Source organism: Apis laboriosa, unplaced genomic scaffold (assembly GCF_014066325.1).
Source record: "Apis laboriosa isolate Shangri-la unplaced genomic scaffold, ASM1406632v1 scaffold1_cov151, whole genome shotgun sequence".
Lineage (NCBI taxonomy): Eukaryota > Metazoa > Arthropoda > Insecta > Hymenoptera > Apidae > Apis > Apis laboriosa.
In genome coordinates this window covers 4359752-4374601 of record NW_025222279.1, presented here as the reverse complement: position 1 = coordinate 4374601, position 14850 = coordinate 4359752, and the positions used below count along the sequence as shown (strand labels likewise).

Here is a 14850-nt window from a genome sequence, read left to right as displayed (position 1 = left end):
CGAAACAGTGGTTAGTAGTAGACCGTCATTAATTTAATACGATACAGAGGTGAACCGCAAATGGCAAACATGGTTAATTTTCTCAAAGTGAACTTGCTCATAGGTTTCCTTTATAAATTTCAATTTTACATTTCCATGTGTCATGAATGTTAGTGATAATTATTTGTTGCACTTACATGACTTTATAGAACGATAATAAATGAAGATATTTGTTGGAATTTATAATATTTATTGTATTTGAATGAATATAATTAGAACTGTAGTGTTCAATTTTATAATTAAAAAGTTCTATTTGAACAATTCAGTTTCACTATTATATATATAAAAATTTCAATCAATAAATAAAAATTTTTATTATATATTTTTATTCTAAAATACTTCTAAAATAATTCTAAAATACTTTTTAATCAAGTTTTAAAGATTATTTATACAACCAATAATAAATTTAACAATAATGAATATTAAATTGATTAATTGATAATGATTATCGAATATATTTATAGAAATTACATTTTTATTAAATTATATTTCGAGAGAAAATATTCATCTAATTACAAATTTACAACAATATTTGAAAAATAAATAAAAAACGAATTTAAATTAAATCAGGAAATGGATAATAATTAGAATAGTTAAGATTATTCGAGTAGAACTTTACTCTTTATGTTCGTACAGATACGCCACGTTTCTCTAAGTAATACTCAGGGAATTAAGAGAAACGTGGCTTGGTTAGTGATGAAATACGTGATCACATATAAAATAGGTTTCATGAGTAGATATTTAGATCCAGTCAACGAAGAAAACATTTTTCGAACTTTATAAAGCGACTGATACAAAATATAATAAACAGTAAAGCTAAACGAAACCTCAACTGATATTGGACACGTATTGGACACACCTTTGAATTTTCTATTTCTGTGAAAAATGAAAAAGAGTATTAACTGAAAAAACTTGAGCATTTTATTTAAAATTCTTTTAACAGTATTTTTCATATGAAATGAATGAAATACTTAAAGGTTAGAAAAATTTCCATTTCATTTTTTACAGCATTTTTGACAAAATATTAAAAAAATCAAAGAAAAAAAGATAAAAATATAAAATAATTTTTAAAATAAAATAAAATAAATTTTATTACTATTTAAAAATTCGGTGCCAAAAATTGAAGGAAATTTCTAATATTGGTTTTTGATAAGTGCACAACACAATTATAAAACGATGAGAAGTACAACGAAATCCAACAAAATGGTTATAATACTGATAACAACATTTGCATAAAAAGCATAAAAGAAAAACTGGATATGTGGAAAACTATTTTCATTATTTTCATATTTTTTCACAATATTTATTGAAAAAATTTATGACATACGCGTCAACCACCATAGAATAGGAGATTCTCATGACGCATATGTCATGACATTTGCATTGAACATATTAAAAACTTAAAATTCAATTTGAAAAATTCAAAAACGTAAACCGAACCAACAAAAGACAAACATTATAGCCTGTCTCTGATTATTCGAAGCTAAGTTTATTTTCAACATAATAGTTATTCAAGCTTGAAATTAGTTGAACTCGAATTCACTGACTTGTGACTCAAATTCCCTAGAATTTTAAATATATCCAATAACAAAATTACAGACTCTCTAATTTATTACTAAGTGTTCTATCTATAAAAGTTCTAATTAAAGATTCTTTCAAAGGATGTAATTTATACGTATAATTATATAGAAAGCAAAAGAAGTGAAAGAAAATATAAACATCTCGAAATGAGATGTTCAATTTCGATTTTCCAGCGTGTAAACTAATTTTCGTGCGGTTCCAAGCTGATCGTTAAATCAACTCGGTCGTTAGAAGCTCGATAATTTCGTCTGAAAACATCGGGATGCGGAAATGTCGCTATGACCTAATTTTCGAAGCGATTTAACGCGGTCTTCGTTTACGTTCATCGTTGTCCATGGAATATTCGATATCCATGATGGATACGTGAATGAAATGAAACTGGAAACAATCTTGTAATTTAGCATACATCACGTGTGTATAATTTTATAAAATTGATTTGATATCGATCGTAAAGAGAAATTATCAATGATTACATTATCCATGTGAAAAGTATAATTTGAATTGGATCAACGAAAAAGTTTGATTTATTATTTTATTTCCGAAATTATGTTCAAATATATGAGAAAAAACTTTATTTTTTTTTTAAATATATGTATATGTGATAATTATTGTGAATAATTGTTGCTGAATGAAAAAATTAATAAGAAAATGTACGTGCGATTCTTTAGAAAGGTTAGGATTCATTTAAATCTTTCTTCCGATACTTGTACAAAATTTTTACTTCTATGAAAGTAAGATAATTATGTAAAACAAGAAAAATATTTGCAATATATTTATATATAATTATATATATTATATCATGATTATATAATCATATATATCATATCAATACATATCATGAAATCTTTTTTAAAGAGATTAGGATTCACTTAAATAAAATTTATTTTTTTTTGTTCCTATCAAAGTTTAAAATAATAATTACATGAAATAAAAAGAAGATTTATTTTGTAAATAAAATTTATATTCTTCATTAGTGATTCAAATTTAAATAATTCATAAAAGCAAATTCTTTGATTATATTTGAGATTATTGAGATTATTATATGTTGAGATTATGAGCATTCAAGCCATAATTACATATTCTGGTAATGTATCAAAATATTTTTGAAAATATTTTCAATACTATATTTAATTTGGATATAATTTTAATTGAGACAGAGAAATCATGGCATTTTTTAATTTAATTAATTTATTTCAGTGATTCTTTTCAAGTGGAAGTGCTTCTAAAATGGCTTTTATTGATTTTCAAGAGTTCTTCTCAAACCCAAATTCTTTGTTAATATCGTTAGTATATCAATCTGCTACAATTTGTATATAAATTCACTTATAACCATCGATCATGTACATTGAAGTTGAGATATTTTAGGTAATAACAACACTCTAGGATATTTTTAGATTTTTTCATTTTGTAAAAAATTTTGCTTTAAAAAATATACTTTTTAATATATAATATATAATATAAAATAATATATAATAATATATAAATAATAATATATAATATATAATATAAAATTATCTTGTCTCCTTATTAAACAATAAATTATTAATATGATTTTTCAGTAAAAATCAGTAGAAAGAAGGTTAAATCAATTTCATTTCCCTAATTTTATTTACATGATCGATCATCGTAAATATTTAAAAGAGATAATAAATGCCACTTTGAAATGAAAAACAAATGATCTGAAAATAGCCTTGGCATCTACGTTCGTCAATCTCTTTGCCTTCGTGTTCCTACGCATTATTTATAAGTTAAAATGGGTCAGCCTGTATTTTACAGCACAAATACAATAATTCAATAGCAGTGATTTAACCTGATTATAACGAGACAAATGAAACGAAAAGAGAGAATTATTTTTTGTTGAGAGTAAGAGATGAATGTAAAGGATTTCAATCTCTCTCGGTACTTTTTAATAAACTTTAATTCCCACGTGTTTTAATAAATAAGTTATAAAAAAGACCACATTGATGTCGTTTTATGATGTCTATCTACGAACGTTCAATTTCGTCTTTATCACAGCTAAGGCTGTTAACCTGGGTTAAACTTTTTCATTCTTTTTACCGACATATTCGAATGAATTTTTCCTTTCACTAAAAAAACCTGTTGTATCAAAAAATTAAAATAAACAAGATATTTCGTGAAGAGGAAAAATATTATTATTCAAAAATTTTTACATAAAATCCTAAATTGAATATCAAAGCTAATGGTAAAAAAATCAACTTTGATTTTTTTTATCTTCATTACAGTTGGAATGCTATTCTTTTTATTTTTAGACAGCTTTACTACAAATGAAAAAATATATTTGCTTACATAGAGACGATTTTATAAAAACTGAAAACAATTTTTTTTTCAATTTATATTTATATTTATTCATCGTTCAAAATATCGAAAAATATTTCAATCGTTTTGTTATTCGATTTGTTCGACCATCATCATTTTAATCTACTCGTCCGACTCGTGGTCATTCTTTTCTCTTTGTCTGTTCATGAGTACCCTATTCTGCTTTTCTGACCCATTTACTCTTTTACTAATGGCCGATCTATATTACTTGTGTAATCACGGTTGTCTTACCGTGATTCTGCTTGCCTGACAAGTGATTCTCTTATTTTTTTTTTTTTCACCAATAATTGTCTTATTGTATTATGAGTAATCACTGTTCTATGTCACTTGTAATACAATCTATTACCAATTTATTTTATTTATTTGATCATGCCTATCTTAATCTTTTTGTTTGACACTCTTATCTATCAGATATAAACTAAAAGTATTATGCATTGAAATGAAATTATTTCACAAATACCAATCCTCAATAATTTTTCTATGAAAGAAAAAAAGGAATTTTCATGGTTTATTTCAAATTCCAAGCCCTTCAAAAATTCCGTACGTATCGATATTTCACGAGTTCGCTAGTGCAAATTTTTTACGCCACAAGAATTTGAATAACAAATTCGAGAAAGAGAGCGCACTGATTCTTTTTCACCTTTTCAAAAAAGATCCAAGGATAATTGTAATTCATTCCTCATTGTAATTTAAAGTCAGGTCTATCTCTTCCAAATTACTTTTAAAAATGGTCCTCGAAGATGGTTCGTAAAAAATCTTTTCACGTACTCTATGAATTCGTGTCTTATTGTCGGAATTATCTGGTCGACAATTTGTTTAACTCTGAAAAACCTTTATTGGATTAAATCGCTTGTACTATCCTTGAATCCGTGAAAATTTCGTCAACTATTGATGAAATTATTTCTCGCCTCAGGAAAAGTGAGAAAAATAGTCATTGAGCATAATGAATAATCGAAACGCGATTTTATTGAATTATTTTATTGAATTCCATTCGATGCTTCTTCAAAGACCAAGACAATTCCGTTATTAGATTATTTGGAAAATAATATAATCTAAAATAATAAAATTTGGTTTTATTTGGCGATGAATCATCAAAATAAGAGAAAAATTTTTTTTTATATTTTTTAATTTACGAAATATTTATTGTAATGAAAATTTTATTCGAATGGAAATGATACCAAACACGATCATTTGAAATAAATATTTCTTCCAGTTGCTACATTTGTGAATTCCTATCTGTATTTACCGAAAGAAAAATCCTGTTTCTGAATTTTCAACTGTTTTATCTGAATAATGGAACACATGGAATTTGATTCTCTTTATTTCTGTCATACAATAGTTTGTATTTTAGTAAAAATGAAACTTTTACGAGTATTTTGTATTTTTTTTTTATTTCGTTTTATTTCTCATTCAGTTTTTTTTTATACTATTTCTATTTTTATATATATGTATTTTTTTTTTATTTTATGTTCACGAGATTAAAAATATGAAAAACAGATTGTAAAATTAATCAAATAATTTTTTAATTGCTATGTAATTTATTATTTTTATCATATTACGAAAATGATAGTGAAATTATTTGCATGGAATGATAAATAGTACAAAGTTGCGTCCAGTTATGTGCAACCATTTCAAACTTTAAACTGAATTAACTTCGTCATCTCAAACTTTCTAGGTTACCATAAAATTTCCTTTTTGAAAATTACTTTTAGTAGCGAGACACGTTTCGATTAATTTGCCGCTTCGCGAAATGTAACTATGCGCATCGTAAAATGTCAAGAAAGTGTTTAATGCTTATCGTAAAAATAAATTGACAATGTGGAATGAAATATTCATATTAATTTCTTTTGTATTACAAGATATAGATTTCGAAATCGATTTCATTAAAACTTAGCTCGACGGAACTTGTTAGCAAATTTGTACATACCATGGATACCGTAAAAAATACATTTTTTAATCATCGAATTAGGATTGTTAAAAGTTTTAGCTTGAAAACTTTCCAAGATTTTCCATCCTTTTTTAATAAAATTGACAGATTTGAATCTTTTCTTGATGGAAAAATTTATAAAATAATTATCTTTCTTTTTTTAGCTAAAAAAAAATTTGCAAAGTCAAGAGATTAAATCTTTTAAATAATAATACTTATAATAATTTTTTTTAAAGATTATCGTTTGAATAGTGGATTAAACAATATTTTCTTGAGCAACACTAACTTAACTTGGCATAACATTATGTATACTAAGTATACTTAGGTATAAGCCTGAATAGAAATGTATAAATTCATGTCTTGGGGAATGTTTGTTTATTTTATGTGAAAATCAATTTTCTTGGAAATATAGGTTTTCTCGCTTCTCATATCAAACTATATTATTTTTTAGAGAAAAAATTGAAATTTGTTATTTTAATAGATTGACAAATTATTATTTTTTTTTTGTTATATTTTTTATAATTTTAGAAAAACACAAAAATCTATCATTTTAATAATTGTATAATTCTGACAATGTTATTAATTCTTATTATCATTTTTTAAAATCATATACATTAAAATTATATTTAAAATTCTTGAACGAAGGTTTTATCGATACGAAAAACTATGATAGATTCGATGGAAATCGTGTGATGTCAAAGAATAATCCTGTATACACGTTTTCAAGTATTTATTATGAATATATTATAAATGAAAAATATTAATTATGCTAACGATATAAGTCGGTAAGAAAAAATAAAGTTGCAATGTGTTCTTGAAGGATTTGAATACGTTAGATAAAAGCCTCGACAGGTCGATGATCGTAATTGGATTTGTCTGGTCGCGAGTATTAAATTGAAAATCGATTCGACAGGACACCGTGAAGAATACAAGGAAAACTTATCAACAAGTTTCACATGGAAAGAATTTAAAATTCGTGATGTAATTTTTGTATGCTGCTGCTATCTTTTTGTTATTATAACCTTATCTAATGTAATCCTGAATTATTTTATGAAGACTTTAATGAAATTTTTGATTAAAAGTAAAGAAAATTGTATAAATAATAAATTTTGCAATATTTCTATTTTGAATGAAATATTGAAAAAGTACTCAATGGAAAATATTTAAAGAAATATTGAAAAAATATTGGAAGAAATTGTGAGTTCAAATAAATTTTTCAACAAAAATCATATATTAAATAAAAATTAAATTAATAAAAATTGTATATATAATCTTTAAATATTTTAAAAAGAGAAATTAATTCTTATATAGCTATTTCTATGAGAGATATTTCTTTTCAAGTTTCAACTTTTTCGAAACTTGATCACGTTGAAGGAAGCTTTCATCTATATTCACTCATGTTTATATAATATCTGAATGCAATGTTAATTCTAATATTCATTAATTCTGTATTCACTACACGAATTGTATAAAATTTATTATTTAATATTCGCAAATAATTATAATTCGATAAATCAAAATTTTTAACCTCTCTTATTTTTCTTATAACTTTTTCATGACACTGATGTACAATAAAACTCTGATCAATTTATACGACAGGTACCAACGTGGAAAATGAAAAGGTGTTCAGTTTCGAGAACTCGAAACATTTTGATCACGTTAGAGTTAATAACTTCACGCATCGGTGGGACCAATTAGATTCACAGGTTATCATGAATAGCTTTCGAAAAGTTTAAACCAGATATATTCATATATTATTTATGGCGTATGAATGTGTCAACCTTTTAATTTACGATAATAGAAAATATTATTTTATTTTCACGGAAACTAAAAATTTAAAAATTTTCTTCGAAACATTTGTCGATTATGTTTTTTATATTTTAAAATCATAATTAAAATCATAATTAATAAAAGAAATCAATTACATTTATTATTTTATTATACGTTCTTTTTAATTTTAAAATAAAGTTGAGGACAAAATTATATTTCAAAATTGAGAATCATACGTTACAAAATCATAATTAATTTAAACAAGCCACAAACTTCTGCACATAATCATACATGAAAAAGTCGCTAAATTCAAATGTATGTAGATTATGATATTTTTAAAACAACGATTAATGCAATGAAAATAATCATTCCATTGTAGAATCTATCTTATGAATTCACCAATGGTATTCGATATTCCGTATTCACGTGGTATGTTTGAAACGGATCGTACGTATAATAAGAAAGGCGATCAAAAGCACCCTCTCAATTCCAATCCATTGGAATCGTTCGATAAAATTCCTTTATTTTTTTTTTTTTGTTGAATCGTGGTGAATGAATCGAACATTCATAGGCAAGCAAAAGGAATTTCAGACGCGACACGTTTCGTAACCAAGATTTGCTTTTACCGTTTCACCATCGAATGTATAATGGCGCCGTAAAGCTCGACCAATTTGCCCACCATTATATTATTCCTCTCATGACATATATGTAAGTAATATATACTCTACTATATGAGCGTGCATGTATACGAATACAAGGCGTTTCAGAATTAAAGAATCAAACATAAAATATTTCAAAAATAAAAGATTAATTTTTTGATTATCAATTTAAAGATCATCGAAGAGGTTAAAAAGTTTTTGATTTATTTCAAATTTTTTCATCATTGTATAATAATTATGTATAATTGTATAATTGTATAATAATAATTCTAATTTTATGTAGTTCCTGGATACTGGATTATTGGAAATAAGAGAGAAAGAACAAAGAAAAAAAGAAGAAAAAAAAGAAGCATAAATTCATCAGTAATACTATCTAGAAACTTTGTGTTTTGAATGCTATGAAGGTTAGGAAGAAAAAAAAATGTGTGATATTTTTCTCATGGGAATTGTGTTCCGTGTAAATCTTCCTAATAGTGAATGTAAAAAGAATAATACAATACAATAGTATTATTATTATAAATTACAGTTTTTATTTTCACAAATCCAAAAGAGTTAAATTACAAATATATAGATTAACTTAAATTGAAATATATCATGATAAAAAAATGTACTTTAGCAAGGATTGTGTTTATCTAACCTTTTTTAAATTTAGTTATCTATTTTTTAAAATAATATACGATAACTATGAAATAACAACATACAAGATCTATTACGTTTATGAATATCGTGTGTAGGCGTTATAAATCAGGGGAAATAACCAGTGAAACTCCCTCGTTGCGATTCCAGAGAATTACATGGAGTGTTTGATAATGATTGAAATGTTCGTTGATTTCCTGTCGTGTTCGACTAGTCTTTCGAAAAGTGTGCTCGTGGTTAGAATATTGATCATGCATAGAATTAGATTTTTAGCTAATTAAAGAAACGAAAAAAAAAACAAATTCGAATCAGAATCTTTGAACAATAAAAAAACAATATATAATAATGAAAATCGATTTCTTAAATCGTAATTATTCATAATACAATAAAATTGATCACCTCAGACGAAAATTAATTCATTAAGAGAGTATAATTCATTAAATTAATTCATGAAGAGAGTGTCAATAGCATTAATGGTTTTCAAATCCTTATCATGAATATTCATTGAAAGACAGTAACCATGTATTTGCGAAAGTCTGTAGTGCTAACAGAATAAGGAATACACAGTGGCCACAATTTATTTTCCACTGACATTACACGATGCTAATGTAATTTGATCTTAAATGGCGCGACCAAGCTGCACGATCGGTTACTTTTATAATTAACCTCGTATCGTATACAATCACGCTTTTCTTTCTTTATTAAAAACGAAATCTAGTCATTAGTAGTTATTGGAATAATGGAAAACATGAAAATATTTTTCTAATTTGCATTATTCAATAAAATGTTCTTTAATAATTTGTTCAATATCACTAATTTGTTTACCTACCTATTTTTCCAAATTTTATAAATTTTTATTGAATTGAATTTCAAATTTTTTGTATAGAATTCTTAGTTACAATTTTCAATAGAACCGAAATTAAATATTTAAAAATTATAAGCTATATTTCTAAGGGAAAAAATACAACGAATTATGATACATTCTTTGTAACAATTTTCCTCTATGAAATCTTAATGAATTTTGTTTTAACTTATCTCTATTTTTCTTTTTATTTGACATAGCTCATGAATGTATATACGTTAAATATATATGTACATTAAAATATGCTTATATGTCATATATAAAATTCATATATTTTTTAATTACTTTTGAAAATAAAATTTATAATTTTTTAGTTTGTATTATCTTTTAATAATATTTGTTTTGAAATGAATAAAATAATAAGAATAAAAAGTATTTTTATAAAAAAAATCTATATCTGTTCTAGTCAATACTTATATTACACTTTGACATATAACAATGTTTGAAAATTCTGATAACGTAATAACATTGCCCAAAGGCATATAATAATGGCGACTTTTCATTACTGATTGATTAATCGCTATTATAGTGGTAGGTGGTCGACTTTTTTATAAAAAATAATGCAAAGGTCATCAATATTGAATATTTGTTTTTATCGCTAATATATAATTATATTAAACTCTTACTCAAAAAAATATAATAATATTTTTCTTAAAAGAATATTAGAATATTGAATTATTTTAAATTCTATTTCCAATGACAAATAAGTACAATAGAGGAAAAATCAAGATTAAAAAAGAAAAATCTTTTTGTTTCAATTATCGTTTGTCAATAATGGACGACATCGAACATTGAAAATCCACCCAATCATAGATTCTGGATCGAACATGGATTAGATATAACTCGCGTTTCGCGAGATGAATACGTACATATGTATATGTACCAAAAAAATCTTGATACATTCGTATATAAATCGAGATTTGATATTCCTGTGAAGGCATTAACTCGTGCGTAAGACTGTTTTACGAATTGTGCGTTGCAAAAAATAAGTATATCATTAAAATGGAAGTTACTCTTATGTCAGAAACGTGACGATATATACGAGCGTTGGGATACATCGATTGTAATCGATCGTAATAAAGAAAAACAAAAGGAGAAGCAATTTTTAAAGCGATCGTTATTCCCGTTTTCTACGCTGCTTAGTTCCTTTATAAGATTACCTTCAAGCGGTACTCGCACGCAAAAGGATTTCTTTTGAACTGGAGAATTCAAATTATGTCGACCTAAACGCGTAAGACATTTAGGAAAATGTTTTTCCATGGCTTTCGTTTAGTCGTTCGATCAAGGTGGATATTGGATGCGAGGTTGGATGATAATGGAGAAAAAAGTTTTGAGGTTAGATTGCATGGATTTGAATAATCTAGGATATTCTAGGACAATGTTTTCTCTTTTATTTTTTAATTGCAAATTTCTACTGTAATATTCAGATAACATGTAACTATTCTTTCTATATAAGATTATTTGAAAAAATTTAATTGTTTTATTACCGAAGTATCTGTAATTAATACTATGAAAAAAAATTACCAATACAATAGCAATGTCTTTTAATATTTTTCATTTTTTTTTTTAAATGTAATGATGAAAACATAAAAAAGATATGATTTTATTATCTTTTCAAGTTTTTACATTAAAAACTTTTCTTATACATACAATATTTCTTGAATATCCATCCAAAAGGTTTTATGGAAATAAAAGACGAACAGATATACTTTATGTAACAGGTTAATTTACGATTCAAAATCAAAAAACTGTAGAGTTTGATATTTATGAAATGTTTTTAAATTTGAGATCATCAAATGAACATTGTACTGTATAAATTGATGAAATGAAGATTAATGACGGAAAATTATATTGAACAATGAAAAATTAAACAAAATTGACGATAAAAATTATAGATTGAAAACATGGTAATTGACCATATGAATTAACAAATAATTGAAAATCCAAAATGAAATTCGATAACAAATTCAATAAATAAAAAAAGAATTGAGTTTTGAAAATATTGAAAATCAAAATGATAAATGAAAAATCCATATATCATCAAACATGATTGACACACAATGTTAAAAATTCGAAACTATTGGAACAAACTTTGCAACAAATTTTGAAAAAATTTATAAAAGGAAGATTTTATATTTCTACTGAAAATTTTTGCAGAATCCATATGATAGTTTTTATATAAGTTTAGGTATGTGCATACATTTTCTTGGATAAAAGAAGAGAAAGATAACATAACCTAAAATATTCATTGACAAATAAAGATACAAAAAGAAATAAAACACAAATGCAATTATCATATAACGCTAGTTTCGAATTATGTTCTAAAGAAGAAAAGAAAAAAAAAATATTTTCTCCATAAATTTATTTTTATCGTAACAAAATAATTAGTATTTTTAAATACTTTGAATGCTTTACAAATGTTTCTCAATACTTGATTTATTTTTCAACAACAATATAATTATAATTTATGCGCTTATTTCATGTAGGAACAATGTAAAGAAGATGGATCTATTTTTTTTTTCAATTTTTCGCTGAATTATGTGATATTTGTATTATTACGTATACAGAGAACGAGTTTTGTTGCAGTTTTTTCGATAGATCGATCAAATACAACAATTCCATACTTTTTTCCACATTCTGTCGATAATTTTCTTTCACATCAAACAGAAAACTCTGAATCGTTCAATCAATGAAATTATACAATATCAGTAACATATAATTAACATGTTTTTCTATCTTTCATTTTCTACATCTTTCCTATATTTTAACATGTAACAAATAAATATTTAATTGCAAGTTTTTTTTTAACTATTTAAAAATAATAAAATTATTTTATTTTTAAATGGAAATTTTAAATTGAGATTTTTTTAATCTGTTTTATAAATTATACAATATAATCATTCCCTTCAATAAAATTTATCAGTCACTTTTGAAATTTCAATTCTACATCCTAATTCAATAGAGATACATTTTCTTTTATATTGGATTCTTTTAAAATTATGCATTTCGATTTCTATTGACAATTTTTTTTTCATTCAATTTTTTTCATATTAAACATGAAATTTCAAATTGTTCATTCAATAGAATTATACTTTCTTTATTCATTTTAATATGCAATTTATGTCATTTACCTAAAAATAGTTTCATTCAAAATTTTGTTATCCTTAAAAAATTACCCTTATCATTTCGTTTGAAAAAATTAAATCTTTAATTTCATAAACAAATACTTAAAAAAAAAAAACTGGCTTTTTATTCCCAAAATTTCAACGTCAAATCCCAATCCTGTTAAAAAAATCCTTTTGTATATTTTTCCAATTGATTTCATTTATTTACAAACGATATATTTATTTACCAAGTATCAACATTCATCAAAAGAGTTCACGAACCCTGTTGTTTTTTCATTTCATGTTACGATAGATGGATGAAATTGCATGCGATTTCGAATAAAGCATACTGCTACAAACAGATAACACATCCTATTGTACTTCTTTTTTTTTTCTCGAAGAGGATAAAGAAAAAATGGAATAAAAGAAAGATTATATATATATATATATATATATATATATATATATTTAGAAGATATATAGAAATGAAGAAAGGTCGCGATTGCTAAACGATTTAATTAAATCCGATATAATGACTGTTTCACGACTTCTGGTAATGATCACTTTAAAATCCTCGAGTTTTTGTTGAAGATAAGATCCTATTTATGTTTCCTCACGCCAACAACAATTTCAACGATGCAATTGTAAAGATTCATAGAAATGGTGAATGCATTTTATATTCAGCCAACAATTCCTATAAGAATTTAGATGGGATGGTTCATTTATGATTGATTTTAAGTTTATTATAGAGGAAACGAATAAGGAAATGAATAAATTTGACAAACATTATGATATTACAAACTAAAAGTATTACGATTTTTTTTTCGTTTTGTTTTTTTAAATCTATTGAAATATTGATAAGATTATTTTCAATTATACGATTTCTTGGAAGTCAATTGTTTAGAATGAAAAAATGTTGAGAGATGGAAAAAATACTTTGTTATCATGAAATGAATAAAATATTTTTCTTCGAATCTATTATATTATAGATATTAAGATTCTTTTTAATTAAATAATATAAATTACGATTATAAGCCAATTATGAAAAAATTTTGAAGGATAGAAAGTATATCGTTTATTTATTTTTTTTAAATGAAATATTCATTTTTTCGTTATTTAAATAGTTGATATTGAACGTCTGTATTAACGAACGAAGCATTTTTTTTTTTATTTTGAATAGTTCTATTTGAAAAATTTTATTGAAAAAAAAAGAGAAAGATATTATATTTAAAAATATTTAAAAAAGAATTTGAAAAAAATCTATAATATATTCTGATACTAAAAATCGTCAGAGAATTCGAGAATCGATATGAATACATTTGGAAGGGAAGACTCGGTAACAACGGGTCTCAAATCTTTCCCCTTAAATCCGATGATCCGAATCCTTATCAATCTTTCCTTAATCTTTTGAGCTTGAAAGAGCTCGAATAAAAACAGATTGAATCCTAATTCTAGTTAATCAATGATATCAAAGAATTTCGTCAATATTAAAGAAACTTGATATAATAAACTTGGATCGATTAAAAAGAAAAAAAAAAAAAAAATTAAAAAAGAAATAATACTGGAAAAAATTTGATTATCGAAGGGATGAATTTAAAAAATTTCTTTTTCAAAAATTCGATCATTAATTTTCGATTAAAGGAACATTTGCTTTCTTAAGGATAAACGGAAGAGATGGAACAGAAATTCAATTTCTGAAGGATAATATTTTCTGTCGGATTATCAATTTCTATCCAGAGTGAAATGAATCGTGTGAACGTTCACTAAACGTGGTTATTAATTATGTGAGCGGACAGTTACTTCATAAAATGGACGGTTAATTAATTTTATTTGAAATTTTTCCTTTCTCTGTTACAGTGTTACAATATTATCGTATATACATTTTTAATTCCCTACGTACCCTCGTGCAACTATTAAACTAATGAAAACATCTTC

General features: G+C 24.8%; 1 protein-coding gene and 2 long non-coding RNA genes across 4 annotated transcripts in view; 2 read left to right on the top strand and 1 right to left on the bottom strand.

Moving 5' to 3' along the window:
- Positions 1 to 14850, bottom strand: part of LOC122712359 (diuretic hormone receptor-like) — a 64724-nt gene that overhangs the window by 44569 nt on the left and 5305 nt on the right. The gene's annotated exons all lie outside the window — the stretch shown is intronic.
- Positions 1770 to 3695, top strand: LOC122712362. Its single transcript, XR_006346325.1, has 3 exons — positions 1770 to 2292; positions 2818 to 2985; positions 3180 to 3695. It is a non-coding gene; the product is annotated as an uncharacterized LOC122712362 (long non-coding RNA).
- On the top strand, positions 8143 to 8833 carry LOC122712364. Its single transcript, XR_006346327.1, has 2 exons — positions 8143 to 8362; positions 8597 to 8833. It is a non-coding gene; the product is annotated as an uncharacterized LOC122712364 (long non-coding RNA).